The 27956-nt window shown below is 49.6% G+C and overlaps 1 long non-coding RNA gene across 2 annotated transcripts in view; it reads right to left on the bottom strand.

Annotated features, from left to right (window-relative positions):
- LOC134729594 (uncharacterized) overlaps nt 1-27956 on the bottom strand; it is a 40832-nt gene that overhangs the window by 10109 nt on the left and 2767 nt on the right. The window contains exons 2-3 of one of the 2 annotated variants that reach the window (XR_010110815.1): nt 21034-27956; nt 1-20951 (exon numbers count right to left, since the gene is read on the bottom strand). The exon at nt 1-20951 is cut by the window's left edge and continues 10109 nt beyond it. This is a non-coding gene — a long non-coding RNA (uncharacterized LOC134729594). The other variant, XR_010110816.1, reaches the window with a different exon arrangement.

The raw sequence follows: 27956 nt of genomic DNA, 5'->3' as shown, positions 1-27956 counted from the left end.
GAAATCCAGCTCCCCCATCCCATCCTGCCTCATCGTCCCCTCTGTCGCCTCCCGGTCCTAAACCCCTGCACTGGCTCCCAATTTAAGCTGAACAGCCTTAGCCCCCGCTCCTTACAGCTCTCACTCTTTCAGCTGCAGAAACACGGCCCCATGAGTGTCTGTATCACAGCCTTCTTTCCATCACCTCTGACGTGAGGCTGTTTGTTCAAGGTGGTGCCCCCAGCCCTCCTTATCTCTGGCATCAGGAAGAGGCATGGTGGACCCCCGGGCTGATAGCGGAGGCCAGGGGACGCCAAGGCAACACAGCCTGATCTTCCTATTTTAGCTGCTACTGAAAGGGTTAAGGGTGCTGCATAGGGTAGGTGTCCATTTGACTGTGAATTTCCTTTCTTTTGTTTGTTTTTTTGAGACAGTCTCCCTCTGTTGCCCAGGGTGGAGTGCAGTGGCACGATCTCAGCTCACTGCAACCTCTGCCTCCTGGATTCAAGCAATTCACAAGCACCCGCCACCATGCCCAGCTAATTTTTTTTTTTTTTTTTTTTGAGACAGAGTCTCCTTCTGCCACACAGGCTGGAGTGCAGTGGTGCGATCTCAGCTCACCACAACCTCTTCCTCCTGGATCCAAGGGATTGTCCTGCCTCAGCCTCCCAAGTAGCTGGGATTACAGGCGCATGCCACCACACCTGGCTAATTTTTGTATTTTAATAGAGACGGGGTTTCGCCATGTTGGCCAGGCTGGTCTCGAACTCCTGACCTTGAGTGACTTATGGAGTCAATAAAGCCCTTGGAAACTGGCCTTATATTTTGTGTACACAGTTCCTGTACAGGGTTTCTGATCTGTGGTAAGTAAAGAAGGTCATTTTCTGACAGGCCAGGAACCCCAAGTTATCTTAAAACCTCAAGAGGAGAGAAATTCACCCAACTCATAGGTATTTCATGGTACAAATCCATGGCTGGGCTTGGCTTAAACAAGTCTTATCTCAAATTCCTTCTATATAACAAAGTTCCATCAAAGCTGATTTAAAAGGCCTATGTAGCGGCTAGGTGTGGTGGCTCATGCCTGTAATCCCAGCACTTTGGGAGGCCAAGGCAGGCAGATCACAAGGTCAGTAGTTCAAGGCCAGCCTGACCAACATGGTGAAACCCCATCTCTACTAAAAATACAAAAAATTAGCAGGCCTGGTGGCTGGCACCTGTAATCCCTGATACTTAGGAGGCTGAGGCAGGAGAATTGCTTGAACCCAGCAGTTGGAGGTTGCAGTGAGCTGAGATTATACCATTGCACTCCAGCCTGGGTGACAGAGCAAGACTCTGTCTCGAGAAAAAGAAAAAAAGAAAAAGGCCTATGTAGCAAATAATTATTCTTGCTGCACTCTATGCAAATAATTAAGCCAAATATAATAAAGCAAACCAGTCCTACCATGATTTATCTTTTAATAAAAATGGGAAACTGAAGAGTGAAAATTATGTTTCAAAAACTATAGCACACCTGTTGTTAAATTCTAGTCTTGCCTAATGTTTTTCGATTTTTATTATTTTCTACAGTTTAAATTATATGTGTTACAGAAATCAACTCCTGGATACATTACACTCAAAGCCTAAAGAGTGGAGAAAGCAACCCCTAACAGCCCAGAGAAAGGTCCTATCAATGTAAAAAAAAATAAGAAATCTTAACCTGAAAATCATAAAAGATAAGTGGCTGGGCAAGGTGGCTCACACCTGTAATCCCAGCACTTTGGGAGGCTGAGGTGGGTGGATCACCTGAGGTCAGGAGTTTGAGACCAGCCTGAGACCAACAAGGTAAAACCCTGTTGCTACTAAAAATAGAAAAATTAGCCAGGTATGGCGATGGACACCTATAATCCCAACTACTCGGGAGGCTGAGACAGAAGAATTGCTTGAACCCGGGAAGCGGAGGTTGCAGTGAGCTGAGATCACGCCACTGCACTCTAGCCTGAGCGATAGAGCAAGACTCCATCTCAAAAAAAAAAAAAAAAAAAAAGATAAGTAACTAAGTGGAAATTACTCATTCCAGTCTCACCCCTACCTCACCAAATACTTTTTGTCATTTCTACATCTCCTTTTAAGCCAAATATTAAAACCTTTTTAATGGAAATTATTTACTATGCCACCCTCGTGGGAATTGCTTTAGTCTACTATTTGCAGAAGGACTATATACTGTAGTACCCTCAGGGTGGAATATCGGACACAGAGTCTCAATTACTGTAGCATTTGGCTTAGTTATTATCCTCATACCAGGAATAACAGTTGCTAACAAACAAATAACACATGGGTCTTCCCAAACATGCGTCTCTGCCTGTCATTGGGAAAAAAATGTTGATTCTGTCTCAACCAATTAGGCCTAATAAGAAACACTACTGAAGGCCAGGCGCAGTGGCTCACATCTGTAATTCCAACACTTTGGGAGGCCAAGGCAGACAGATCACGAGGTCAGGAGATCAAGACCATCCTGGCTAAGACAGTGAAGCCCCGTCTCTGCTAAAAATACAAAAAATTAGCCAGGCGTGGTGGCGCACGCCTGTAGTCCCAGCTACTTGGGAGGCTGAGGCAGGAGAATGGCATGAACCTGGGAGGTGGAGCTTGCAATGAGCTGAGATCGCACCACTGCACTCCATCCTAGGTGACAGAGCGAGACTCCATCTCAAAAAAAAGAAAAAAGAAAAAAGAAACACTGCTGAAAAGCCTAGGACTAATGTTTTTACCCTTTATGGCCATTTCGCAGACAACTACCAAAACATCTACACACAATGTTGCCCCTGCAGGCAATCCAAGACCAAACACTCTCCGTGTCTACCCCCCACCCCACATCAGCAGGAAGTAGCCAGAAAGAACACGTCACCCCTTGTCCTTTTACAACTATAGGATCTGGAATGACAGAGCAGGAGCACTGTCATCTTGGACAAACCCCACCACTTTAAGTTCCAGCTCCCTCTCTAGCCTCTTACATTTCAAGGAAATCACTTATCTTCTAACTACAAGCAGCCAGAAAGAGCAGGTAGTAAAACACAGATAAGACAGCTCGGGCACAGAGGGAAATAGGGGGAAAGTCTGTTGGGTAATTGCCAAATTTCACCCTCATACAGTGGGCCCCAGTAAAACAGTGGGGCCTTAATAAGCACATTCCTTTCCCTTCAGGTGCACTGAAACAGGGAAGCCAAAGGCAGACTCCGGGCAGGGGTTTTTGGGGGGCGGGTATGCCTGCAGCTACAAGAAGATGTATGGGGACAGACACGCAACTCTCCCTCCCAGATAAGCACAACAAAGAGACACAGAAGCAGTCCAAGCCTCTGATAAACTCTCCCACCCTGAATCCTTAAAACTCTTAGTCTGGGCTGAGCTCGGTGGCTCATGCCTGTAATCCCAGTATTTTGGGAGACTGAGGTGGGCAGATCACGAGGTTCGAGACCAGCCTGGCCAACATGGTGAAACCCCGTCTCTACTAAAAAATACAAAAATTAGCCGGGCATGGTGGCACATGCCTGTAATCCCAGCTACTTGGGAGGCTGAGGCAGGAGAATAGCTTGAACCTGGGAGGCGGAGGTCGCAGTGAGCCGAGATCACGTCATTGCGCTCCAGCCTGGGCAACAAGAGCGAAACTCTGTCTCAAAACAAAAACAAGAAACAAACAACAACCCCAAAACAAAAAAACCTGTAAGAGAGTTTGCCTCTGATTCAACTTGCCTGGAATACTCCTCTCAGGTTTGTTTTCTCTAAAATAAACCTGTGTTGACTGGCAAGCCAACTTTTGTGTTTCTTTCCTCTTTATTTCTTACAGGCCTCCCAACATGCTGGGATTACAGGCGTGAGCCACTGCACCTGGCCTAACTGAAACTTAAAACACATTTTCCCGGCCGGGCTCAGTGGCTCACGCCTGTAATCCCAGCACTTTGGGAGGCTGAGGCGGGCGGATCACGAGATCAAGAGTCCAAGACCAGCCTGGCCAACATGGTGAAACCCCATCTCTACTTAAAATACAAAAATTAGCCAGGCATGGTGGCGCATGCCTGTAGTCCCACCTACTAGGGAGGCTGAGGCAGGAGGATGGCTTGAACCCAGGAGGTGGAGGTTGCAGTGAGCCAAGATCATGCCACTGCACTCCAGCCTGGGCAACAGAGGGAGATTCTGTCTCAAAAAAAACAAAAACAAAAAACAACAACAACAACAACAAAAAACACACAGACACATTTTCCCTTTAGCATTGCTTCTAAAATTCAAAAATGAGCTGTCCTAGGGAAAGGGAACAAGGACTGCCCTAGGACATGTTGAAGAATGTGGAAAATGTTTCATATTTAAAATGTTGATTCATTGATTGACTGAGACAGGGTCTCACTCTGTTACCCAGGGTGGAGTGCAGTGCTGTGATCATGGCTCACTGCAGTCTCAAACTCCTGGGCTCCAGTGATCCCTCTCACTTCAACCTCCCAAGTAGCTGGGATTACAGGTGTGCACCATCATGCCCAGCTAACTTTTTCATTTTTTTGTAGAGACAGGGATCTCGCTATGTTGCCCAGGCTGGTCTTGAACTCCTGAGCTAAAGCAATTCTCCTGCCTCAGCCTCCCAAAATGCTGGGATTACAGGTGTGAGTCATTGCACCTGGCAGGGAAGCATTTCAAAGTCAGCTACATCTTGACTTTGACTATTCAGAATATTTAAAAATGAATAAGTAGTAAGAAATAAAGAACAAAGGTACCATGAAACAAAGATTGGGCCCTTGGGTCTTTATAGGAATAACTTTTTTGGGGGGCAGGGATGGGGGTAGGCTCTGTCGTCCAGACTGGAGTGCAGTGGCCCTATCATAGCTCACTACAGCCTGGGACTCCCGGGCTCCTGGGCTCAAGTGATCTTCCTACCACAGCCTCCCAAAGTGCTGGGATTCCAGCTATGAGCCACCAGCCTGGCCTTTTAAAACAATTATTTGGGCTGGGCATGGTGGCTCACGCCTGTAATCCCGGCACTTTGGGAGGCCAAGGCAGGCGGATTACTTGAGGTCAGGAGTTGGAGACCAGCCTGGCCAACATGGTGAGACTCTGTCTCCACTAAAAATACCAAAAAACTAGCTGGGTGTGGTAGTGCATGTCTGTAATTCCAGCTACTTGGGAGGCCGAGGCAGGAGAATCACTTGAACTCACGAGGCGGAGGTTGCAGTAAGCCAAGATCAAGCCACTGTACTCCAGCCTGGACAACAGAGAGAGAGTCCGTCTGAAAATAAATAAATTAAATAAATAAATAAATTGGAGAGAGCACGAGTCACTATGTCTGCTTCTCCACCTCCCTAACAAAGCTCTCTATGGTATAAAGCTTGAAGGAATGTGGTCTACCCAAGCCCTGACTCTGAAACCTTTTTCCATTGAGTTCTCCCATCTCCTAGGAGATGCTTGCCACGGCCAGCAGCTCTGCCGGGTTACAAAGCTCATGCCAGGAAAGGCAAATGCCAGGCCGACTGCCCGGCGGCTCTCCAGGGCTGACTCGGGGCTGCAGAGCAGAGGCTGGTATGAGTCTCTCGTGGCTGCTGAAACAAATGACCAGAAACAGAGCAGCTTAAAGCAACCCAGATTTATGATTTTACAGCACTGGAGGTCAGATGTCCTAAAATTAAGGTGTTGATGAGGCTGGTTCCTCCTGGAGGCTCCATTTTCAGCCTTTCCCAGCTTCTGGAGGTACCTACAGCTCTCACCTTGGGGCCCCTTCCTCCACCTTCACAGCCAGCAGCGCAGCCTCTTCCAGTCTCTTTCTGACTGTGACCCTCCTGCCTCCTCATTTTTTTTTTTCTGAGACAGAGTCTCGCTCTATAGCCAAGGGTGGAGTGCAGTGGCTCCATCTCATCTCACTGCAACCTCTGCCCCTCGAGTTCAAGCGATTCTCCTGCCTCAGCCTCCTGAGTAGCTGGGATTACAGGCATGCACCACCACGCCCAACTAATTTTGATTTTTTAGTAGCAACAGGGTTTCTTCATGTTGGGCAGGCTGGTCTCGAACTCCCAACCTCAGGTGATCTGCCTGCCTCAGCCTCCCAAAGTGCTGGGATTACAGGCGTAAGCCACCAAGACCAGCATTTTTTTTTTTTTTTTTTTTTTTTTGAGACAGGGTCTTGCTCTGTAGCCAAGGCTGGAGTGCAATGGCTCAATCTCAGCTCACTGCAACCTCTGCCCCCACTGAGTTGAAGCAATTCTCCTGCCTCAGCCTCTCAAGTAGAACTGGGACTACTGGCATGTGTCACCACGCCCGGCTAATTTTTGTATTTTTAGTAGAGTCGGGGTTTCACCTTGTTGGCCAGGCTGGTCTCAAACTCCTGGCATCAAGGGATCCATCCGCCTCAGCCTCCCAAAGTGCTGGGATTATAGGCATGAGCCACTGCACCCGGCCCCAGCTAATTTTTTTTTTTTTTTTTTTGAGACGGAGTCTTTCTCTGTCGCCAGTCTGGAGTGCAGTGGTGCGATCTCGGCTCACTGCAACTTCCACCTCCTGGGTTCAAGCAATTCTCCTCACTCAGCCTCCCGAGTAGCTGGGATTACAGGCACATGCCAACACCCCCAGCTAATTTTTGTATTTTTAGTAGAGACAGGGTTTCACCATCTTGGCCAGGATGGTCTTGATCTCTTGATCTTGTGATCCACTCGCCTTGGCCTCCCAAAGTGCTGGGATTACAGGCGTGAGCCACTGTGCCCGGCCCCAGCTAATTTTTTAATTTTTTTTTGTAGAGACTGTGTCTTGCTATGTTGTCCAGGCTGGTCTCTAAGTCCTAGGCTCAAGCGATCCTCCCTCCTCGGCGTCCCAAAGCGTTGGGATTACAGGTGTAAGCCACCATATCTGGCCAAAGGGGCTTTATTTTACCTACCACAGCATCCGTGGGGGCCAAAATCATAAGATGGGGGTGCCCACAGGACACTTCCTGAGGGAGGTGATGTGTGGGTTTAGTTCTGGAAGATTGCAGGGCTGGCGGGGGGTTGTGCTATGCGGGAAGAGGATTCCAGGCTGAGAGAACAGAGTCCATAGAACAGCAGGATCCTAAATATCTACCCCAGACGCCACCTGGAAGCTCTGTTTGGGAAAGTACAGTTCTCATCTGGGGTCGATTTTTCCCCAGGGGACACCTGGCCCGTGCCTGGAGAGAGATTTGGCTGTCACCACTGGGGGGTTGGGGGGGCGGTGGGCTGCCAGAGAGCTGCTAAATAATCTAGACTGCACAGGTCCGCCCCCTACCAGGAAGAATCAGCCAGCCCGCAGAGTAGCTTAGAGGGCGAGAATCTGTCTGTCCTCATCCCTCCGGACTCAGAGGGGCTTTCCACCAGGGGCAGCTGGAAGGGTTTATTGGGTGACCTTTGGCCTTTCTAACCCTGCCCCCCGCCCCCCACCCTGTCTCCTGCCTTTCTTGGGAAAAGCTGATTTTAGTTCCTGGTGACCCTTGGCCTCCTCAGGGAACACAAGCATTTGTGTGGGCTGATGGTTTCTACCTCTGGAATGTGACTGCTCCGCCTGACCTGGGCCCTGGAGGACGAGGGATCTAAGAATAGTGACGTTTTTCTCCCCACCCCTAGGCCTGGCCCACTCTGGCCTCCAGATCCCAGGCCCCTCACTGTGCTGGAAGAGGTGGTCAGGCAGACAGTGTCCGAGGGAAACGTCTGGAGCCTGTGCTGGTCACTGGGCCAGGGAATGAGCTGGTTTATTCATGGGGCACGGGGCAGAGGTGATGGATCTGCGGAGGAGGGGCTGGGTTGGGGTGGTGGGTCTGCACCTTGTCAGCACCCCACACCCCCCCACCCCAGGCCTGCCCTGTTTTCCGTACAGCTCCTTGTCCCTGCTGCCTCTGAAGGACTTACGTCACTGATCCCCTCAATGGCCACCCCTTGGAGTCGGCAGGTTCTCCTTGGGCTGAAGCAGGAGTGGGGTGCCTCTCTTGCCTATTGGAAAAGGGACCCCAAGCTTGGGAGGTCTGATCCAGTGGGGCAGGGGCCCTGGTGCCAATGCCGGAGAGGAACTGGTCCCTGGGGGCCTCATGTCCACTGGGATGTCATAAACCCACCTGGTGTCCTCAAGACGGGCCCTCGAAGGCAAGGCTCACTGCTTGTTCGTCCAGTCCGAAAGCCTTGGCTGCCTCATGGGTGCCAGGCCCCCCATGCTGGGCACTGGGGTTGCCAAGGGGGACAGATCCCCGCCTCCTTCCTGAAGGAGCCTGCAGTGACCCAGGAGAGCAGGGCTCACATTTGCTGATGTCTCAGTCAAGAGCCAGGCCCTGCACTGGATGTAGGAGCTGTGGTTGAGGGCAAAACAGCTGTGTTTCTGGGGGACAGTGTAGGAAGATGTCAGCCACAGGAAGGAAAGGCAGCGGGGATCTGGGTAAATAAAACCCCAGGGGCCGGGTGCAGTGGCTCATGTCTGTAATCCCAGCACTTTGGGAGCCCGAGGCAGGTGGATCACTCGAGGTCAGGAGTTCAAGACCAGCCTGGCCAACATAATGAATCCCCGTCTCCACTAAAAAAAAAAAAAAAAAGTTAAAAATTAGCCGGATGCAGTGGCACATGCCTATAATCCCAGCTACTCAGGAGACTGAGGCAGGAGACTCGCTTGATTCTGGGAGGCAGAGGTTGCAGTGAGCTGAGATTGTGCCACTGCACTCCATCCTGGGTGACAGAGCAAGCCTCTGTCACTAAAAACAGACAAACAAACCTGGGTGCAATGGTATAAAGAGGAGGACGAGGAAGGCCAGTGTGTGTCCAGGGAAGCCCCTGTACCCTGGAGGGTGGAGGCTAGTTTCAGGGTTTGGCCGTCCCTCCTACACGGGCCCACCCAATCCTGGCTCCTGCCTTCTACCTGCTGTGGCTGCAACTGCTCTGGCCAGCCAGGTGACTTCCATGTGACCCCTCCCCAAGCCTGAGCCCCCGATGTATGAAACCCGGTACTCCCACCCAGGCTCCAGGCCAGCCCCATCCACCAGAGAATGGGGTGTCCAAACCCCAGAATCCTGGCTCCTTGACCTGTGGAAGACCTGGCAGGGAATGAGTGTGGGTAACAAGGGCCACCTGAGGTCCTCTGCCTCACCCTGCTGAAACCCCGTGGGCTGTAGCACAGTCATGCGTCCCCTGGGGTGCACCCCAGTAAGAGAGAAGCACATCAGGTGCTGAATGGGAATGAGGATGGAACAAAGATGAAAGACCAGTGAGACTGGGCGATGGCTCATGCCTGTAATCTCAGCACTTTGGGAGGCTGAGGCGGGCGGATCACTGTTGCCCAAGAGTTCCAGACCAGCCCGGGCAACATGGCAAAACTCTGTCTCTACTAAAAATACAAAAATTAGCTGGGCGTGCTGACACATGCCTGTAATCCCAGCTACTCAGGAGGCTGAGGCATGAGAATCGCTTGAACCTGGGAGGTGGAGGTTGCAGTGAGCCGAGATCATGCCATTACACTCCAGCCCAGCCTAGGCGACAGAGCAAGACTGTTTCCAAAGAAAAGACCAATACATCCCTTTCCCCAGCCTCAGTTCTTTCCTCTCCCACCAGAATCTGAAGCCACTGCTTTAACTGCACCATTGAGAATGTCCCTATCTCCCCCAAATTTAAGCTTCTTAAGCCTCAGACCCTTGATTGGATGGAGTACCCACAGATGCCACCATGAACCCACGATCTCCCACCCAGCTGGGCTCCTCCCTGCCCCCAGAGCAGCCCCTTGCTGTAAAATGGGGTGAACAGAACTGAACAGGCTGTTACCATGAGGATTTGAGGGCATCAGTACAGCGCTTGGCCCAGGGCCCGGGAGCCACTACCACTCTACAGAGTCACAGGCCTCCTAACCATAACTCCCATGGGTGCGTGATTTACCGGGCCAGCCTGCGTGCTGGGCGTTTAGGTAGTTTCCAACCAGAAGGTAACTTATTAAAGAGCCTAAGACACGTCCTTCTGCAGGCAGCCCTTCCACAAGTGGCTTGGGGTAATTTTCAGTGGTATAATCACAAGCCCAGACCACGAACCCTCTTTTTTTTTTTTTTTTTTGAGATGGAGTCTCGTTCTGTTGTCCAGGCTGGAGTGCAATGGCACGATTGGCTCACTGCAACCTCCGCCTCCCAGGTTCAAGTGCTTCTCATGCCTCAGCCTCTCCAGTAGCCAGGGTTACAGGGGTGCACCACCATGCCCGGCTAATTACTGTATTTTTACAGAGCTACTGAGCTCGAACTCCTGACCTCAGGTGATCTGTATTTTTAGAGAGCTACTGAGCTTGAACTCCCAACCTCAGGTGATCTGCCTGCCTCAGCCTCCCAAAGTGCTGGGATTACAGGTGTGAGCCACTGGGCCCGACCTTTTTTTTTTTTCCATAGAGACAGGATCTTGCTATGTTGCCCCGGCTGGTCTTGAACTCCCAGACTGAAGCAATTCTCCTCCTGCCTCAGCCTCCCAAAGTGCTGGGATTACAGGTGTGAGCCACCACGCCTGGCCTATGAACCCTCTTATATGCTGGGTGTGCATTGTCCAAAGGGTCTTTCCAATTGAAGTGGCAGCCACCCCTTTGGAAAGCAAGTGTTTTTTGTTTGTTTGTTTGTTTGTTTTTTGAGATGGAGTCTCACTCTGTCACCCAGGCTGGAGTGCAGTGGCGTGATCTCTGCTCACTGCAAGCTCCATCTCCTGGGTTTACACCATTCTCCTGCCTCAGCCTCCCAAGTAGCTGGGACTACAGGCGCCTGCCATCACGCCCGGCTAATTTTTTGTACATTTAGTAGAGACAGGGTTTCACCATGTTAGCCAGGATGGTCTTGATCTCCTAACCTCGTGACCCACCCACCTCGGCCTCCCAAAGTGCTGGGATTACAGGCGTGAGCTACCACGCCCGGCCAGAAAGCAAGTGTTGGGGTCCCGGCAGCATTGGAATGATCCTTGCTGTGACCAACCCTGGCCAACAGGCCCTCCCTTGATGCCCAATACATCCACTCTTAGGCTCCTAGACCCCCTCCCAACGCCCCGCCAATCCTCCTGGGAATTGTCTGTTTCTGATCTTTGCACCTTTGGTGCTTATCAATTTGCATGAGCTTTTAATAAACTGATAACACCTGGTGCCACAGTTTCAATGTTCGTTCCCTCCAAAACTCACGTTGAAACTTAATCCTTGATGTGACCGTATTGACAGAGGTGGGGCCTTTAAGGGGTGACTGGGTCATGAGAATTCTGCCCTCATGAACTGATTAATTCATTCCTGGGTTAACAGATCCATGGGTTAATAGATAATGGGTTATCATAGGAGGGCAACTGGTGGCTTTGAAAGAATAGGAAGAAGGGGCCGGGCGCGGTGGCTCGCGCCTGTAATCCCAGCATTTGGGAAGCCAAGGCAGGCGGATCACGAGGTCAGGAGATTGAGACCATCCTGGTTAACACGGTGAAACCCCAACTCTACTAAAAAAATACAAAAAATTAGACGGGCGCAGTGGCGGGCACCTGTATTCCCAGCTACTTGGGAGGCTGAGGCAGGAGAATGGCATGAACCCGGGAGGTGGAGCTTGCAGTGAGCCGAGATTGCGCCACTGCACTCCAACCTGGGCGACACAGCGAGACTCGGTCTCAAAAAACAAAACAAAAAAAAAATAGGAAGAAGTCCAGTCATGGTGGCTCACGCCTATAATCCCAGCACTTTCAGTAGGCTGAGATAGGCAGATCACCTGAGGTCAGGAGTTCAAGACCAGCCTGGCCAACATGGTGAAACCCCATCTCTACTAAAAATACAAAAATTAGGCCAGGCGTGGTGGCTCACGCCTGTAATTCCAGCACTCTGGGAAGCTGAGGCGGAAGCTGAGGCGAGTGGATCACCTGAGGTCAGGAGTTTGAGACCAGCCTGGCGAACATGGTGAAACCCTCTCTACTAAAAATACAAAAAATTAGCCGGGCATGGTGGTGGATGCCTATAATTCCAGCTACTCGGGAGGCTGAGGGAGGAGAATCTCTTGAACCCAGGAGGTGGAGGTTGCAGTGAGCTGAGATCGAGGCACTCCAGCCTGGGCAACAAGAGAGAAACTCTCTCTCAAAAAATAAATAAATAAAAATAAAAACCACAAAAATTAGACTGGTGTGGTGGTGCATGCCTGTAATCCCAGCTACTCAGGAGGCTGAGGCAGGAGAATTGCTCGAACCCTGGAGGCAGAGATTGCAGTGAGCCAAGATCACTCCAGCCTGGTGATACAGTGAGACTCCATCTCAAAAACAGAGAAAAGAAAAAAGGCCGGGCACGGTGGCTCATGCCTGTAATCTCAGCACTTTAGGAAGCCAAGGCGGGAGGATCACCTGAGGTCAAGAGTTCAAGACCAGTCTGGCCAACATGGTGAAACCCTGTCTCTACTAAAAATACAAAAAAAAATTAGCTGGGTGTGATGGCGGGCACCTGTAGTCCCAGCTACTCAGGGAGGCTGAGGCAGGAGAATCACTTGAACCAACGAGGCAGAGGTTGCAGTGAGCCAAGATCGCACCATTACACTCGCCGCAACCTCCGCCTCCTGAGTTCAAGCAATTCTCAGGTGATCAGCCCTCCTTGGCCTCCCAACATGCTAAGATTACAGGGGTAAGACACTGCACCCTGCCAACCCCCAGCTAATTTTTATTTTATTTTTATTTTTTGATATGGAATTTTGCTCTGTCGCCTAGGCTAGAGTGCAGTGGCGCAATCTTGGCTTACTGCAACCTCCGCCTCCCGGGTTCAAGCAATTCTCCTGCCTCAGCCTCCTCAGTAGCTGGGATTACAGGCTCCCGCCATCACGCCTGGCTAATTTTTGCATTTTTAGTAGAGATGGGCTTTCACCATGTTGGCCAGGCTGGTCTCAAGCTCCTGACCTCAGGTGATCTGCCTGCCTTGGCCCCCCAAAATGCTGGGATTACAGGCATGAACCACCCAGCCCGGGCTTAATTTTTCAAAGATGTTTTAAAGTTAGTCTTGCTATGTTGCCTAAGAGAACTCCTGGCTTCAAGTAACACTCCTGACTCAGCCTCCGGCACAGGATGAAATTACATTCAACCCTGAAAAGGAATGAAGTACTAACTCCTTCTACAATAGCACGTGAACCTTAAAAACATGCTCAGTGAAAGAAGCCAGACACAAAATAATGCATTGGATAAGATTCCATTTATATGAAGTATCCAGAGTAAAAAAATCCGTGGAGTCAGGAAGTAGACCAGTGGGTTCCAGGGATGGGGAGTGACAGGTAATGGGTACAGGGTTTCTTTCTGGGGCGATGAAAATATTCTGGAGACCGGGCATGGTGGCTCACACCTGTAATCTCAGCACTTTCGGAGGCCGAGACGGGTAGATCACTTGAGGTCAGGGGTTTGAGACTAGCATGGCCAACACGGCGATATCCCATCTCTACTAAAATACAAAAGTTAGCCGGGCCTGGTGACACGCACATGTAGTCCCAGCTACTCGGAAGGCTGAGGCGGGAGGATCACTTGAACCCAGGAGGCGGAGGTTGCAGTGAGCCGAGATTGCACCACTGCACTCCAGCCTGGGTGACAGAATGAGACTCCATCAAAGAAAGAAAGAGAGAGAGAGGGAAAGAGGGATGGAAGGAAGGAAGGAAGGAAGGGAGAAAGAAAGAGAAAGCAGGAAAGAGAGAGAGAGAAAAAGAAAAGAGGCCAGGCGCGGTGGCTCACGCCTGTAATCCCAGCACTTTGGGACGCCGAGGCAGGTGGATCACAAGGTCAGGAGATCGAGACCATCCTGGCTAACACAGCGAAACCCCGTCTCTACTAAAAAATACAAAAAATTAGCTGGGCGTGGTGGTGGGTGCCTGTAGTGCCAGCTACTCGGGGGGCTGAGGCAGGAGAATGGCGTGAACCCAGGAGGCGAAGCTTGCAGTGAGCCGGGATCGCGCCACTGTACTCTAACCTGGGCAACAGAGCAAGACTCTATCTCCAAAAAAAAAAAAGAGAGAAAAAGAAAGAAAGAGAGAGAGAAAGAGAAAGAAAGAGAGATAAAGAAAGAAAGAAAGAGAGAGGAATGGAAGGGTTATAGGTAGGATCCAGAAAGTGAACTCTGGAAAACGTCCCGAGCTGGCTGAGGCCAGTGACCCGTGTTATCTTGTGCATGGTGTTAGAGAGGCTGCAATTCTGTGACAAGCGGTGGAGAGGTCTGTGCTGCCCTCTGGGTCGCTGACCCCCATGTTGTTTACTGGACAGCCACCAAGAAGGTGCGTTAAGTGCCCTGCTCGGTGCCTGCTTTAAACAGGCTCTCGAGGTGGTGGCACCGGTACTGCCTGCCTTGTACAAATAAACGAACTGCGGCTGGGGAAAGTGAAGTAATTCCTAAAGTTAAGCCTGGTGGCCAGGCATGGTGGCTCACGCCTGTAATCCCAGCACTTTAGGAGGCTGAGGCGGGCCGATCATTTGAGATCAGGAGTTCACGACCAGACTGCCCAACATGGTGAAATCCCGTCTCTACTAAAAATACAAAAAAATTAGCCGGGCGTGGTGGCAGGTACCTGTAATCTCAACCACTCAGGAGGCTGAAGCAAGAGAATCGCTTGAATCTGGGACACAGAGGTTGCCGTGGGCAGAGATCATGCCACTGCACTCCAGCCTGGGTGATAGAGCAAGACCCTGTCTTAAGTAAATAAATAGGCAAGGCGCGGTGGCTCACGCCTATAATCCCAGCACTTTGGGAGGCCGAGGCAGGCGGATCATGAGGTCAGGAGATCAAGACCATCCTGGCCAACAGGGTGAAACCCCCATCTCTACTAAAAACACTAAAATTAGCTGGGTGTGGTGGCACGTGCCTATAATCCCAGCTACTCAGGAGGCTGAGGCATGAGAATCGCTTGAACCCAGGAGGCGGAGGTTACAGTGAGCCGAGATCACTCCAGCCTGGCGACAGAGTGAGACTCCATCTCAAAAATAAACAAATAAATAAAAGTAAGTAAGTAAGTAAGTAAGCCTGGTATTTCTGTGCCTGCTTTGGGGCCAGTCTCTTTGAGACAGAACTGTGCACAAGGTAGAACGGCCAAAGTGTCGTGGCTGCAAGGACTCTGCACACAGCACACTGTGGCCACCTGCCCCTCCAACTCTGACCTCATCCAGGAAGCGAACTCCAAACTGCTGCTAACCTGAAAATAAACTCAACTGCCTGAGAAAAAATAAAGCCTCTAATCTTCTATGACCGATCTCACTGGCGCTTGAGATGGCATCAGATTGAAGGTGGGCCTCAGAAAAACACAGGGCTTCTAGAAGGTTCTTCCGGCTTTTTGGCGCTTGCCCGGCTTCTGTTTTCAGAATGGGCAGTGAACTGGGGTGGGCTATGATGCTTCAGCTCTGTGTGGGGGCTGACCAGTGAACTGCTCGCCTGACAGGCACACCCATTTCTTATGATGTCCCCAGAATAACTCCATCCCATATATGGAACCCTCCAGAATTCTGAGAGAGAATGGCTTTCCCCCACATCTGTCTCTAATTGACCTGGCTGCCACCTTCTCCACATTTCACTGGTCACCCAGGGTCCTGCTGACCCCACATCTTAAACATCTGGAATCAGCCTCCTTCTCTCCAGAACCCTCCAGCACTCCTCCGGCCACCAGTCCACTTTGCCGTCTCTCCTTCAGTTGTCTAGATGGCCTCCCTGGAGGCCTCCCCCTTCTCATGTTGCATCTTCTACTTGCCCCAGGTTCCCGTGGAAAGAAGGAAAAAAGGAAGGAAGGAAGGAAGGAAGGAAAGAAGGAAGGAAGAAAGGAGAGAGAAAGAGAAAGAAAGGAGGTAAGGAGGGAAAGGAAAAGAAAGGAAGGAAGGGAGACAGAAAGAAAGGAAAGAAAGAGAGAAATTAAGAGACAGAGACGGCCGGGCGCCATGGCTCATGCCTGTAATCCCAGCACTTTGGGAAGCCGAGGTGGGTAGACCACCTGAGGTTGGGAGCTCGAGACCGGCCTGATCAACATAGAGAAACCCCATCTCTAATAAAAATACAAAATTAGCCCCGCATGGTGGCACATGCCTGTAATCCCAGCTACTCGGGAGGCTGAGGCAGGAGGAAAATTGCTTGAACCCAAGAGGCAGAGGTTGCGGTGAGCCAAGATCACACCATTGCACTCCAGCCTAGGCAACAAGTGCGAAACTCCGTCTCAAAAAAAAAAAAAAGAGAGAGAGAGAATCACATAAGTCTCTCAGTTTTAAACTCTTTCAGTTAAAAGATAAATTCTTTGTTTGTTTGTTTGTTTGTTCAAGACAGATCTCACTCTGTCGCCCAGGCTGGAGTGCAGTGGCACGATCTCACCTCACAGCAACCTCCGACTCCTGGGTCCAAGCGATTCTCCTGCCTTTCTCCTGCCTCAGCCTCCCAAGTAGCTGGGATTACAGGCATGTGCCACCATGCCTGGCTAATTTTTGTACTTGTATTTGTATTTTTATATATGTTGTTTGAGATGGAGTTTCACTCTTGTTGCCCAGGTTGGAATGCAGTGGCATGGTCTCAGCTCACTGCAACCTCCACTTCCCGGGTTCAAGCGATTCTCCTGCCTCAGCCTCCTGAGTAGCTGGCATTACAGGCGCCCGCCATCAAGCCCGGCTAATTTTTGTATTTTTAGTAGAGATGGGGTTTCACTATGTTGGCCAGGCTGGTCTTGAACTCCTGACCTCAAGTGATCTGCCCGCCTCAGCCTCCCAAAGTGCTAGGATTACAGGTGTGAGCCACTGAGCCCAGCCAATAAATTTTCAATGCCCACCCCCTTTTAGTTCCCTGCAGCTACTGTAACAAATAACCACAACCCTGGTGACTTAAAATAACTATTTTATTTTATTTATTTAAATTTTGTTGTTGTTGGTGGTGGTTTTTTTTGTTTTTGAGACGGAGTCTCGCTCTGTTGCCCAGGCTGCAGTGCAGTGGCGCGATCTCGGCTCACTGCAAGCTCCGCCTCCCGGGTTCACGCCATTCTCCTGCCTCAGCCTCCTGAGTAGCTGGGACTACAGGCGCCCGCCACCACGCCCCGCTAATTTTTTGTATTTTTAGTAGAGACGGGGTTTCACTGTGTTAGCCAGGATGGTCTTGATCTCCTGACCTTGTGATCTGCCTGCCTCAGCCTCCCAAAGTGCTAGGATTACAGGCGTCAGCCACCGTGCCCAGCTATTTAATTTTAGACAGGGCCTCACTCTGTCGCCCAGGCTGGAATGCTGTGGTGCGATCATGGCTCACTGCAGCCTCAGCCTCCTGGGCTCAGTTGATCTTCCCACCTTAGTCTCCCAAGTAGCTAAGACTAGAGGCACATGCCACCACGCCCAGCTAATTTTATTTTTTGTACAGATGGGGTTTCACCATTGCCCAGGCTAGTCTCAAACTCCTGAGCTCAAGCAATCTGTCCACCTCAGCCTCCCAAAAGTGCTGGAATTACAGATATAAGCCACCGCATCCAGCCCAAAGCAGCACATTTTTATTATCTTACAATCCTAGGGTCAGAAGTCTGAAATTAGTTCTTACTAGGTTCTAAAATCAAGGTGTGTGCAGGGCTGGTTCCTTCTAGAGGCTCCAAGGGAGAATCCATTTCCCTGCATTTTCCAACGTCTAGAGGCCGCCTGAATTCCTTGGCTTGTGGCCCTTTCCTCCACCTTCAAGCCAGCAGTGCAGACTCTTCCAATCTCTGATTCTGACCCTCCTGCCTCCCTCTTATAAGGACCCTGTGATGACATTGGGTCACCCAGATCATCCAGAATGATCTCCCATCTCTCTCTTTTTTTTTTTGAGATGGAGTCTTACTCTGTTGCCCAGGCTGAAGTGCAGTGGTGCGACCTCGGCTCATGGCAACCTCAGCCTCCCAAGTAGCTGGGACTACAGGCGTGTGCCACCACACCTGGCCAATTTTTGTATTTTTAGTAGAGACAGGGTTTCACCATGTTGGCCAGGCTGGTCTCAAACTCCTGGCCTCAGGTGATCTGCCCGTCTCAGCCTCCCAAAGTGCTGGGATTATAGGCATGAGCCACCATGCCTGGCCCATCTCAAAATCTTCAACCAGGTTGGGCACGGTGGCTCACGCCTGTAATCCCAACACTGGGAGGCTGAGTTGGGAGTATCACTTGAGGCCAGGAGTTCAATAAAACCAGCTTGGGCAACATAGTGAGACCCCATCTCTATTTTTTTTTTTTTTAAATTAGCTGGGCATTATGTCTATAGCCCCAGCTACTCAGGAGGCTAAGCCAGGCCGATCGCTTGAGACTAAAAGTTTTGAGGCTGTAGTGAACTGTGATCGTGCCACTGCACTCCAGCCTGGGTGACAGAGCAAGACCCTATCTCTTAAAAAAAAAAAAAAGACCCTTAAGCCTGCCGTGTGAGGTACCATATTCATGGGTTCCAGGGTATCAGGACATGGAAATCTCTGTGGGGGATCCACCAATGTTTTCTGAAAAGGGCTTGATAGCAAATATTTGGGGCTTTCTAGGGTACATGGTCTCTGTTGCTATGTACCCTACATGATATAATGTCCATGGCCTGATGCAAAATAAAAACCTGGGGCCCTTCAATCATAAAGAACAGGGGCAGTGGAAGGGCAGGGCCCCATGTGAGGCAGTTTGCACATCCATGAAGCGCGTCCTGTGCACAACTTCCGCCTCTATGACAGCTCAAGAGCGTCCCCTGGCCACACACAAAGGAGAGGCGTGGCTGTGTTACTGTCAAACTTTATGGACGCTGAAACTTGCATTTCATGTAATTTTCACATGTCACAAAACACTATTGTTATTTTTCCAACTGTGGAAAAATCATTCTTGGCTCACGGGCCGCCGGAAAACAGGCATGGGCTGAATTGGGCTGTTGTGGGCTGACTACATGGGCTATGGGATCACATCAGATCTTCTCTGCCCGACTTTCTAGGGGTCCTCAAGGCCAGTGCCACCTCACTGTGATCTCCCCTCCGAACCGGCACCCCTGCTCCCTGAATGATCCTCCCTGACAAATTTGTGCCGTTACTCCTGCCGGTCCCTCTGTCTGGAACTCCCCACCTCTCTTCTCTGCCCAGCCGACCCTTCCTCATGGATTAATGTGGCCCCAACACTGCCCTCCGTGGGAGGCCGATCTGTGCCCGTCCCTTGTCACGTTGGGTGGATTTATGTGTCCACGTGTCCATCTTTGCCTCAGGGCAGTGATGTCCTCTAGAACAGGGACTTGGGCTCAGTCAGCTTCTGTGTCTCCTGACCTCCTGGACTCACAATAGCTTGTGCTGAAGGAACAGACAGGGACTGAGAGGGACAGCAAGAGTACCCCGAACTACCGTGGCCGATTCCTACTCCCCAGGATCAAGACTATGCTTCTCATTTAAAAAAAAAAAAAGCAAAACAGAGCCAGATGTGGTGGCTCATGCCTGTAATCCCAGCACTTTGGGAGGCCAAGGCGGGTGGATCACTTGAGGTCAGGAGTTCGAGACTAGCCTGGCCAACATGGCAAAACCCTGTCTCTACTAAAAATACAAAAAAATTAGCCGAGCATGGTGGTGCGCACCTGTAATCCCAGCTACTTGGGAGCCTGAGGCAGAAGAATTGCTTGAACCCGGGAGGCGGAGGTTGCAGTGAGCCGAGATCTTGCCATTGCACTCCAGCCTGGGCGACAAAAGCAAAACTCCATCTCATAAAAAACTAAAAATAAAAGTGTAATCTGCTATCAGCGGAGGTTGCAGTGAGCCAAGATTGTGCCACTGCACTCCAGCCTGGATGACAGAGACAGACTCCATCTCAAAAAAAAATAAATAAATAAAAAGGCAAAATCAGATAAGAACTTCCTATCTCACAATCAGAGCAGGCAAATAAAGATCTTTGAGACCAAGCAGACCTGGGTTTTGTTTTTTTAGAAAATTTTTTTTAGAGACAGGGTCTTGCTGTCACCCAGGCTGGAGTGCAGTGGCACGATCACGGCTTATGGCAACCTCAAACTTCTGAGCTCAAGGGATCCTCCCACCTCAGCCACCTGACTAGCTGGACACCACCTCAGCCACCTGACTAGCTGGACAACAGGCACATGCCAGCACGCCTGGTTAAGTTTTTTTTTTTTTTTTTGAGATGGAGTCTCGCTCTGTCGCCCAGGCTGGAGTGCAGTGGCACGATCTCGGCTCACTGCAAGCTCCGCCTCCCGGGTTCACACCATTCTCCTGCCTCAGCCTCCCCAGCAGCTGGGACTACCGGCGCATGCTGCCATGCCTGGCTAATTTTTTGTATTTTTAGTAGAGACGGGGTTTCACCATGTTAGCCAGGATGGTCTCGATCTCCTGACCTTGTGATCCTCCCGCCTCGGCCTCCCGAAGTGCTGGGATTACAGGCGTGAGCCACTGCGCCCAGCTGCCTGGTTAAGTTTTAAAATTTTTTGTAGAGACAGAGTCTTGCTTTGTTGCCCAGGCTGGTCTCAAACTCTTGGCCTCAAGGGATCTTCCTGCCTCAGCCTCCCAAAGTGCTGTAATTACAGGTGTGAGCCCCAGCCACCTGCCCCCGGTTCCAAAGATTGTAAAAGTGGGTTATTTAATTTAGTTCTCACAGTGCCCTCAGGAAGTGCAGTTGACCCTTGAACACACACTCCCCCAAAACTTAACCACCAATAATAGCCCACTGTCGACTGGAAGGCTTACTCATAACATACACAGTCCATTAACACATATTCTGTATTTTATTTGTATCATATATTTTTATGATAAAGTAAGACACAGAAAACAAGATGTACTTTAAAAAATCATTAGGAAGAGGCCAGGCAAGGTGGCTCATGCCTGTAATCCCAGCACTTTGGGAGGCCAAGTCAGGCAGATCACCTGAGGTCAGGAGTTTGAGACCAGCCTGGCCAACATAGTGAAACCCCATCTCTACTAAAAATACAAAAATTAGCTGGGCATGGTGGCGGGCGCCTGTAATCCCAGCTACTCGGGAGACTGAGGCAGGAGAATCACTTGAACCTAGGAGGCGGAGGTTGCAGTGAGCCAAGATCATACCACTGTACTCCAGCCTGGGGGATACAGCGAGACTCTGTCTCCAAAAAAAAAAATCATTAGGAAGAGAAAATACATTCATCTTTCATTAAGTGGAAGTGGATCATAACGGTCTTCACCTTCATCATCTTCACTCGGAGTAGGCTGAGGAGGAGGAAGAGGAGGGGTTGGTCTTGCTGTCTCACAGGTGGCAGAGGTGGAAGTAAATCCAGCTGTAAGTGGACCTGTGCAGTTCAGACCCAGGTTGTTCAAGGATCACCTGTACTGTGATCACCCCCATTTTATTTATTTTATTTTTTGAGACGGAGTTTCACTCTTGTCTCCCAGGCTGGAGTGTAATGGTGCGATCTCGGCTCACCGCAACCTCCGCCTCCTGGGTTCAAGCGATTCTCCAGCCTCAGCCTCCCGAGGAGCTGGGATTACAGGCACCCGCCACCACACCCAGCTAATTTTGTATTTTTAGTAGAGACAGGGTTTCTCCACGTTGGTCAGGCTGGTCTCGAACTCCCAACCTCAGATGATCTGCCTGCCTTGGCCTCCAATGTGCTGGGATTACAGGCGTGAGCCACCACACCGGCCTTATTTTATTTTTATTTATTGGAAACAGAGTCTCACTCTGTTGCCCAGACTGGAGTGCAGTGGCGCCATCTCGGCTTACTGCAACCTCTCCCTCTTGGGTTCAAGTGATTCTCCTGCCTCAGCCTCCAGAATAGCTGGGATTACAGGTGTGTACCACCATGCCTGGCTAATTTTTGTATTTTTAGTAGAGATGGGGTTTTACCATATTGGCCAGGCTGGTCTTGAACTCTTAGCCTCAAATGATCTGCCCACCTCAGCCTCCCAAAGTGCTGGGAGTACAGGTATGAGCCACCACATCTGGCCCACCCCCATTTTAGAGATGAGGAAGCTAAAACTCAGAGAGATTAAATGACTCGCCCAAGGTCACACTGCTGGTGAGTGCAGACCCTTTCACAAAAACAAAAAAAAGAAAAAGAAAAAAGAAAAAGAAAAAGAAAAGAAAAGAGCTATTGATGCTGGGTTTGGTGGCTCATGCCTGTAATCCCAGCACTTCAGGAGACCAAGGTGAGTGGATCACTTGAGCTCAGGAGTTAGAGACCAGGCTGGGCAACATGGTAAAACCCTGTCTCTACAAAAAATACAAAAATTTAGGTGGGCACAGTGGCACACACCTGCAGTCCCAGCTACTTGGGACGTTGAGGTGGGAGGATGGCTTGAGCCCAGGAGGTTGAGGCTGCAGTGAGCCAAGATGGCACCACTGCATTCCAGCCTGGACAACATAGTGAGACCCTGTCTTAAAAAAAAAAAAAAAAAAAAGGCCAGGCGCAGTGGCTCACGCCTGTAATCCCAGCACTTCGGGAGGCCGAGGCGGGTGGATCACAAGGTCAGGAGATCGAGACCATCCTGGCTAACATGGTGAAACCCCATCTCTACTAAGAATACAAAACAATTAACCAGGCGTGGTGGCGGGCGCCTGTAGTCCCAGCTACTCGGGAGGCTGAGGCAGGAGAATGCCGTGAACCCGGGAGGCGGAGCTTGCAGTGAGCCAAGATCGCACCACTGCACTCCAGGCTAGGCGAGAATGCGAGACAAACAAACAAACAAACAAAAAAGCTATTGGTGATCTAAAGATCTAAAGAAACAACATTCCAGTAGCAATGAGCACTTCCAGTACCCCAGATCCTGGTTTTCAATATCATTCTCTACTAAAAGGAACCAGGGCCCCCTTGGAGACATGGCTGCTTCTAGGACGAAGGGCAGAAATACACAAGATAGGCCTGCAGCATTTTGTGTTGCCACAAAGTTTAAGGAACTGCTTCGAATAAAACGAACAAACAAAAAAACCACTGAAAAACACATTGATGGGAATATGTCAAAGGGCCACAGGAGCCAAATTAAAGAGTGGTAGACAGCCAAAGCTGGAACAATTTGACCGACAAAATACAGTAGTATTGGGTTATAACACAAAGCATAAAATAAACATCCAGGCCGGGTACAGTGGCTCACGCCGGTAATCCCGGTAATCACTGCCTTGGGAGGCCAAGGCAGGCGGACCATCTGAGGTCGGGAGTTCGAGACCAGCCTGACCATCATGGAGAAATCCCATCTCTACTAAAAATACAAAATTAGCCGGGCATGGTGGCACATGCCTGTAATCCCAGCTACTTGGGAGGCTGAGGCAGGAGAATCGCTTGAACCCAGGAGGTGGAGGTTGTGGTGAGCTGAGATCATGCCATTGTACTCCAGCCTGGGCAACAAGGGCAAAACTCCATCTCCAGAGTAAAATAAATAAATAAATAAATATCCAGCATTCCATCCTGATATAATTCAATGACCTAGTAAGTGGGGGAGAGCGAGATAAATCTCCCACGTGGAAGGATTCTAGAAAACTTATGTTTCAGCTGTGGACAAGCTTAAAAAATAATAATAATTTATGTAGGGCCAGATGTAGTGATGCAAATCATAACCCTAGAACTTTGGGAGGCCAAGGCAAGAGGAGTGCTTGAGGCCAGGAGTTCCAGACTAGCCTGAACAACATAGTGAGATCCCAGCTCTACAAAAAAATACAAAAAGTAGCCAGATGTGATGACGTGCACCTGTAGCCCCAGCTACTAGAGAGGCTGAGGTGGAAGGATCTCTTGAGCCTAGGAAGTTGAGGCTGCAGTGAGCCATGATCACACCACTGCACTCCAGCCTGGGCAACACAGCAAGACTCTGTCTCTAAAATTAAAAAAAATTTATGTAGACAGTCTACCGTTAAATAAATAGAGTATAACCTTCCACAACTTAGGTGTGGGCTACACATAGTGACTTCCTTCCACAGTATTAAAAAAAAAAAAAAAAAAAAAAAAAGGGCTGGGCACGGTGGCTCATGCCTCTAATCCCAGCACTTTGGGAGAACAAGACGGGTGGATCACCTGAGGTCAGGAGTTCAAAACCAGCCTGGCCAACATGGTGAAACGCTGTCTCTACTGAAAAATACAAAATTAGCTAGGCATGGTGGTGCACACCTGTAATCCCCACGCTGGAGTGCAGTGGCACAATCTTGGCTCACTGCAACCTCCGCCTCCCAGGTTCAAGCAATTCTCATGCGTCACCCTCCAGAGCAGCTGGGACTACAGGTGCGTACCACCACATCCAGCTAATTTTTATACTTTTTTAGTAGAGATAGGGTTTCACCATGTTGGCCAGGCTGGTCTCGAACTCCTGACCTCAAGTGATCCACCTGCCTCTGTCTCCCAAAGGGCTAGGATTAGAGGCGTAAGCCACAGTGCCCGGCTGGGACCCTGTCTCTTTAAATAAATAAATAATAAATTTGATAGGATGTATCCTTGATATGGTGTGATTAAAATGATACTTTATTACCTTGATCTTGCTGCCAAAAACGTGTATCTTATGAGAAAAACGCCAGATAAATTCCAAAAGAGGGACACTCTTACCAAAATACCTGACCAGCACTCCTCAAAACTGGCAAGATCATCAAAAACTAGGGAAATCTGAGAATCTGTCATAGCCAAGAAGAGCCTAACGAGATAAGAGAACTAAAAGTGAGATGGACTGGCCGGGCGCAGTGGCTCATGCCTGTAATCCCAGCACATTGGGAGGCCGAGCAGGTGGATCACTTGAGGTCAGGAGTTCAAGACCAGCCTGGCCAACATGGCGAAACCCCGTCTCTACTAAAAATACAAAAATTAGCCACGCATGATGGCAGGTGCCCGAAGTCCGAGCTACTTAGGAGGCTGAAACGGGAGGATCACTTGAACCCAGGAGGTGAAGGCTGCAGTGAGCCGAGATCGCGCCACTGCGCTCCAGCCTGGGTGACAGAGCAAGACTCTGTCTCAAAAAAAAAAAAAAGTGAGATAGTCTCCTGGGTGGGATCCTGGGAGAGAAAAAAGATACTAGGGCAACACAAAGGAAGACTAAATACACTCTGACCTTCAGTTAATAGCAAAGTATCAGTATTGGTCTATTAACTGCAACAAATTATCATTATTAATTTGTTACCAATATGTTACTCATTTGTAACTAAAATATGTTACTAATAGAGAATAATGGTAACTCTGTTTTTTTGTTTGTTTTTAACACAGGGTCTGGTGGCTCACGCCTATAATCCCAGCACTTTGGGAGGCCAAGGCAGGTGAATCACCTGAGGTCAGGAGTTGGAGACCAACCTGGCCAACACAGTGAAAACCCATCTCTACTAAAAATACAAAAATTAGCTGGGTGTGGTGGTGGGCGCATGTAATCCCAGCTACTCGGGAGGCTGAGGCAGGAGAATCACTTGAACCCAGAAGACGCAGATTGCAGTGAGCCAAGATCACACCACTGCACTCCAGCCTGGGCGATAGAGTGAGAGTCGGTCTCAAAAAGAAAGAAAGAAAAAAAGGACAGGGTCTGGCTATGTTGCCCAGGCTGGTCTGCAACTCCTGGGCTCAGAGATCCTCCCACTTTAGCCTCCCAAGTAGCTGGGATTATAAGTAGGTGCCACTGCACCAGGCCTGGTAACTCTCTACTACTACTTTGGCAGTATTTCTGTAAATCTAAAATTTTTCTTTTCTTTTTTTTTTTTTTTTTGAGATAGGGTCACACTCTGTCACCCAGAATAGAGGGCAGTGGTGCAATCACAGCTCACTGTAGCCTTGACCTCCCAGGCTTAACCAATCCTCCCACCTCAGCCTCCCCAGTAGCTGGGAGCACAGGTGTGTGCCACCACACCCAGCAAATTTTTTAAATTTTTACTAGAGATGGGGGTCTTGCTATATTACCTGGGCTGGTCTCAAACTCCCGGCCTCAAGAGATCCTGCTGCCTCAGCCTCCCAAAGTGCTGGGATTACAGGTGTGAACCACTGTGCCGGGTCTAAATTTTTCTAAAATATAAGGTCTTTTTTTTTTTTTGAGACAGAGTCTCACTCTGTTGCCCATCACCCCAATCTCAGTTTAAAATGTTTCCTTTTCCTTTTTTTTTTTTTTTTTTTTTGATATGGAGTTTGGCTTTTGTTGCCCAGGTTGGAGTGCAGTGGCGTGATCTCGTTTCACTGCAACCTCCACCTCCCAGGTTCAAGCGATTCTCCTGCCTTAGCCTCCCGAGTAGCTGGGATTACAGGCACCCACTACCATGCCTGGTTAATTTTTCTATTTTTAGTAGAGATGGGGTTTCTCTATGTTGGCTAGGCTTGTCTTGAACTGCTGACCTCGTGATCTGCCCGCCTCGGCTTCCCAAAGTGCTGGGATTATAAGCGTGAGCCACCACACCTGGCCTATTTCTAGGATTTCACAGGAGGATGTCCATAAAGCATTTGCCATGAAGGACCCACTTAATTCAGAGGACTTGTCACCACTATACCAACCCTATGCTGTCCACTATAGGAGCGACTAGCCCTATATGGTTATTTAAATTTGAATTAATTAAAAACTTACGCTCAGTTTTTTGTTTTTTGTTTTTTTGACATGGGGTTTTGCTCTGTTGCCCAGGCTGAAATGTTGTGGCATGACCACAACTCAATGCAGTCTCGAACTCCTGGGCTTGAGGAATCCTCTCACCTCAGCCTTTCAAGTAGCTGAGACTAAAGGCCCACACCATATCACCTGGCTTATTTTTTTATTTTTGGTAGAGATGGGGGCTTGCTATGTTGCCCAGGCTGGTCTTGAACTCCTGGCCTCAAGTTATCCTCCCACTTTGGCTTCCCAAAGTGCTGGAGATTACAGGCATGAGCCACTGTTGTCTGGCCAGAAAGTCAGTTCTTTAATGGTACCAGCCATGTGCCAAGTGCAAAAAAAAAAAAAAAAAAACTCTACAAAACACACATGGAGGCCAGGTGCAGCAGCTCATGCCTGTAAGCCCAGCACTTTGGGAGGCCGAGGTTGGTGGATCACCTGAAGTTGGGAGTTCAATACTGGCCTGGTCAACATGATGAAATCCTGTTTCCACTAAAAATACAAAAAAATTAGCCAGGTGTGGTAGCAGGCGGTCCCAGCTACTTGGGAGGCGGAGGCACAAGAATCACTTGAACCCAGGAGGCGGAGGTTGCAGTGAGCCCAGATCAAACCACTGCACTCCAGCCTGGGCGACAGTGCAAGATTTCATCTCAAAATAATAATAATAATAATAATAATAAATAAAAATATAAATATAGGTCAGACGCTGCAGCTCACACCTGTAATCCCAGCACTTTGGGAGGCCAAGGCAGGCAGATCACGAGGTCAGGAGATAGAGACCATCTTGGCTAACACAGTGAAACCCCGTCTCTACTAAAAATACAAGAAAAAATTAGCCGGGCGTGGTGGTGGGCACCTTTATCCAGCTACTAGGGAGGCTGAGGCAGGAGAATGGCGTGAACCAGGGAGATGGAGCTCGCAGTGAGCCGAGATCACACCACTGCACTCCAGCCTGGACGACAGAACAAGACTCCATCTCAAAACAAAACAAAACAAAGCAAAAAAAATATATATAAACATTAGCCAGGCGTGGTGGTGCATGCCTGTAGTTCCAGCTACTCAGGAGGCTGAGGCAGAAGAATCGCTTAAACCCAGGAGGCAGAGGTTGCTGTGAGCTAAGATCACACCACTGCACTCCAGCCTGGGCAAAAGAGTGAGACTCTGTCTTAAAAAAAAACAAACAGAAAAAGACAGAGAAAACCCCATGGAGCCAGGGGCTACTGAATTGGACGGTGCTGATATGGAACATGCCCATTATCGTGGGAAGTTCTTCTGGACAGCACTGCGGCAGACAATGAAGAATGTAACTATTTGTTCAGTGCTCTCACCTCTTTTGGGTCCCTCTGCAAATGACAGCTCTTCAGCCTTCCCAACCATCCTCTTTCAAACAGCAACTCCCACATTCCCCATGCTCTTTCCCCAATTTACTTTTCTTCTTAGCCTGTTCACCACTTGACATGGAAATCACTTGGTTTCTCTTCTGACTCCCCATCTAGCACTGCACAGTCTGATGCAGTAGCCACTGGTAATGTGTGATGGTTGAGCCCTTGAAATGTAGCCAGTCCGACTGGAGATGTGCGGTGCTGTG

Source organism: Pan paniscus, chromosome 20, assembly GCF_029289425.2.
Source record: "Pan paniscus chromosome 20, NHGRI_mPanPan1-v2.0_pri, whole genome shotgun sequence".
In the NCBI taxonomy this organism is placed as follows: domain Eukaryota; kingdom Metazoa; phylum Chordata; class Mammalia; order Primates; family Hominidae; genus Pan; species Pan paniscus.
The sequence above is the reverse complement of the archived record's forward strand: the minus strand, read 5'-3'. Positions and strand labels throughout refer to the sequence as shown.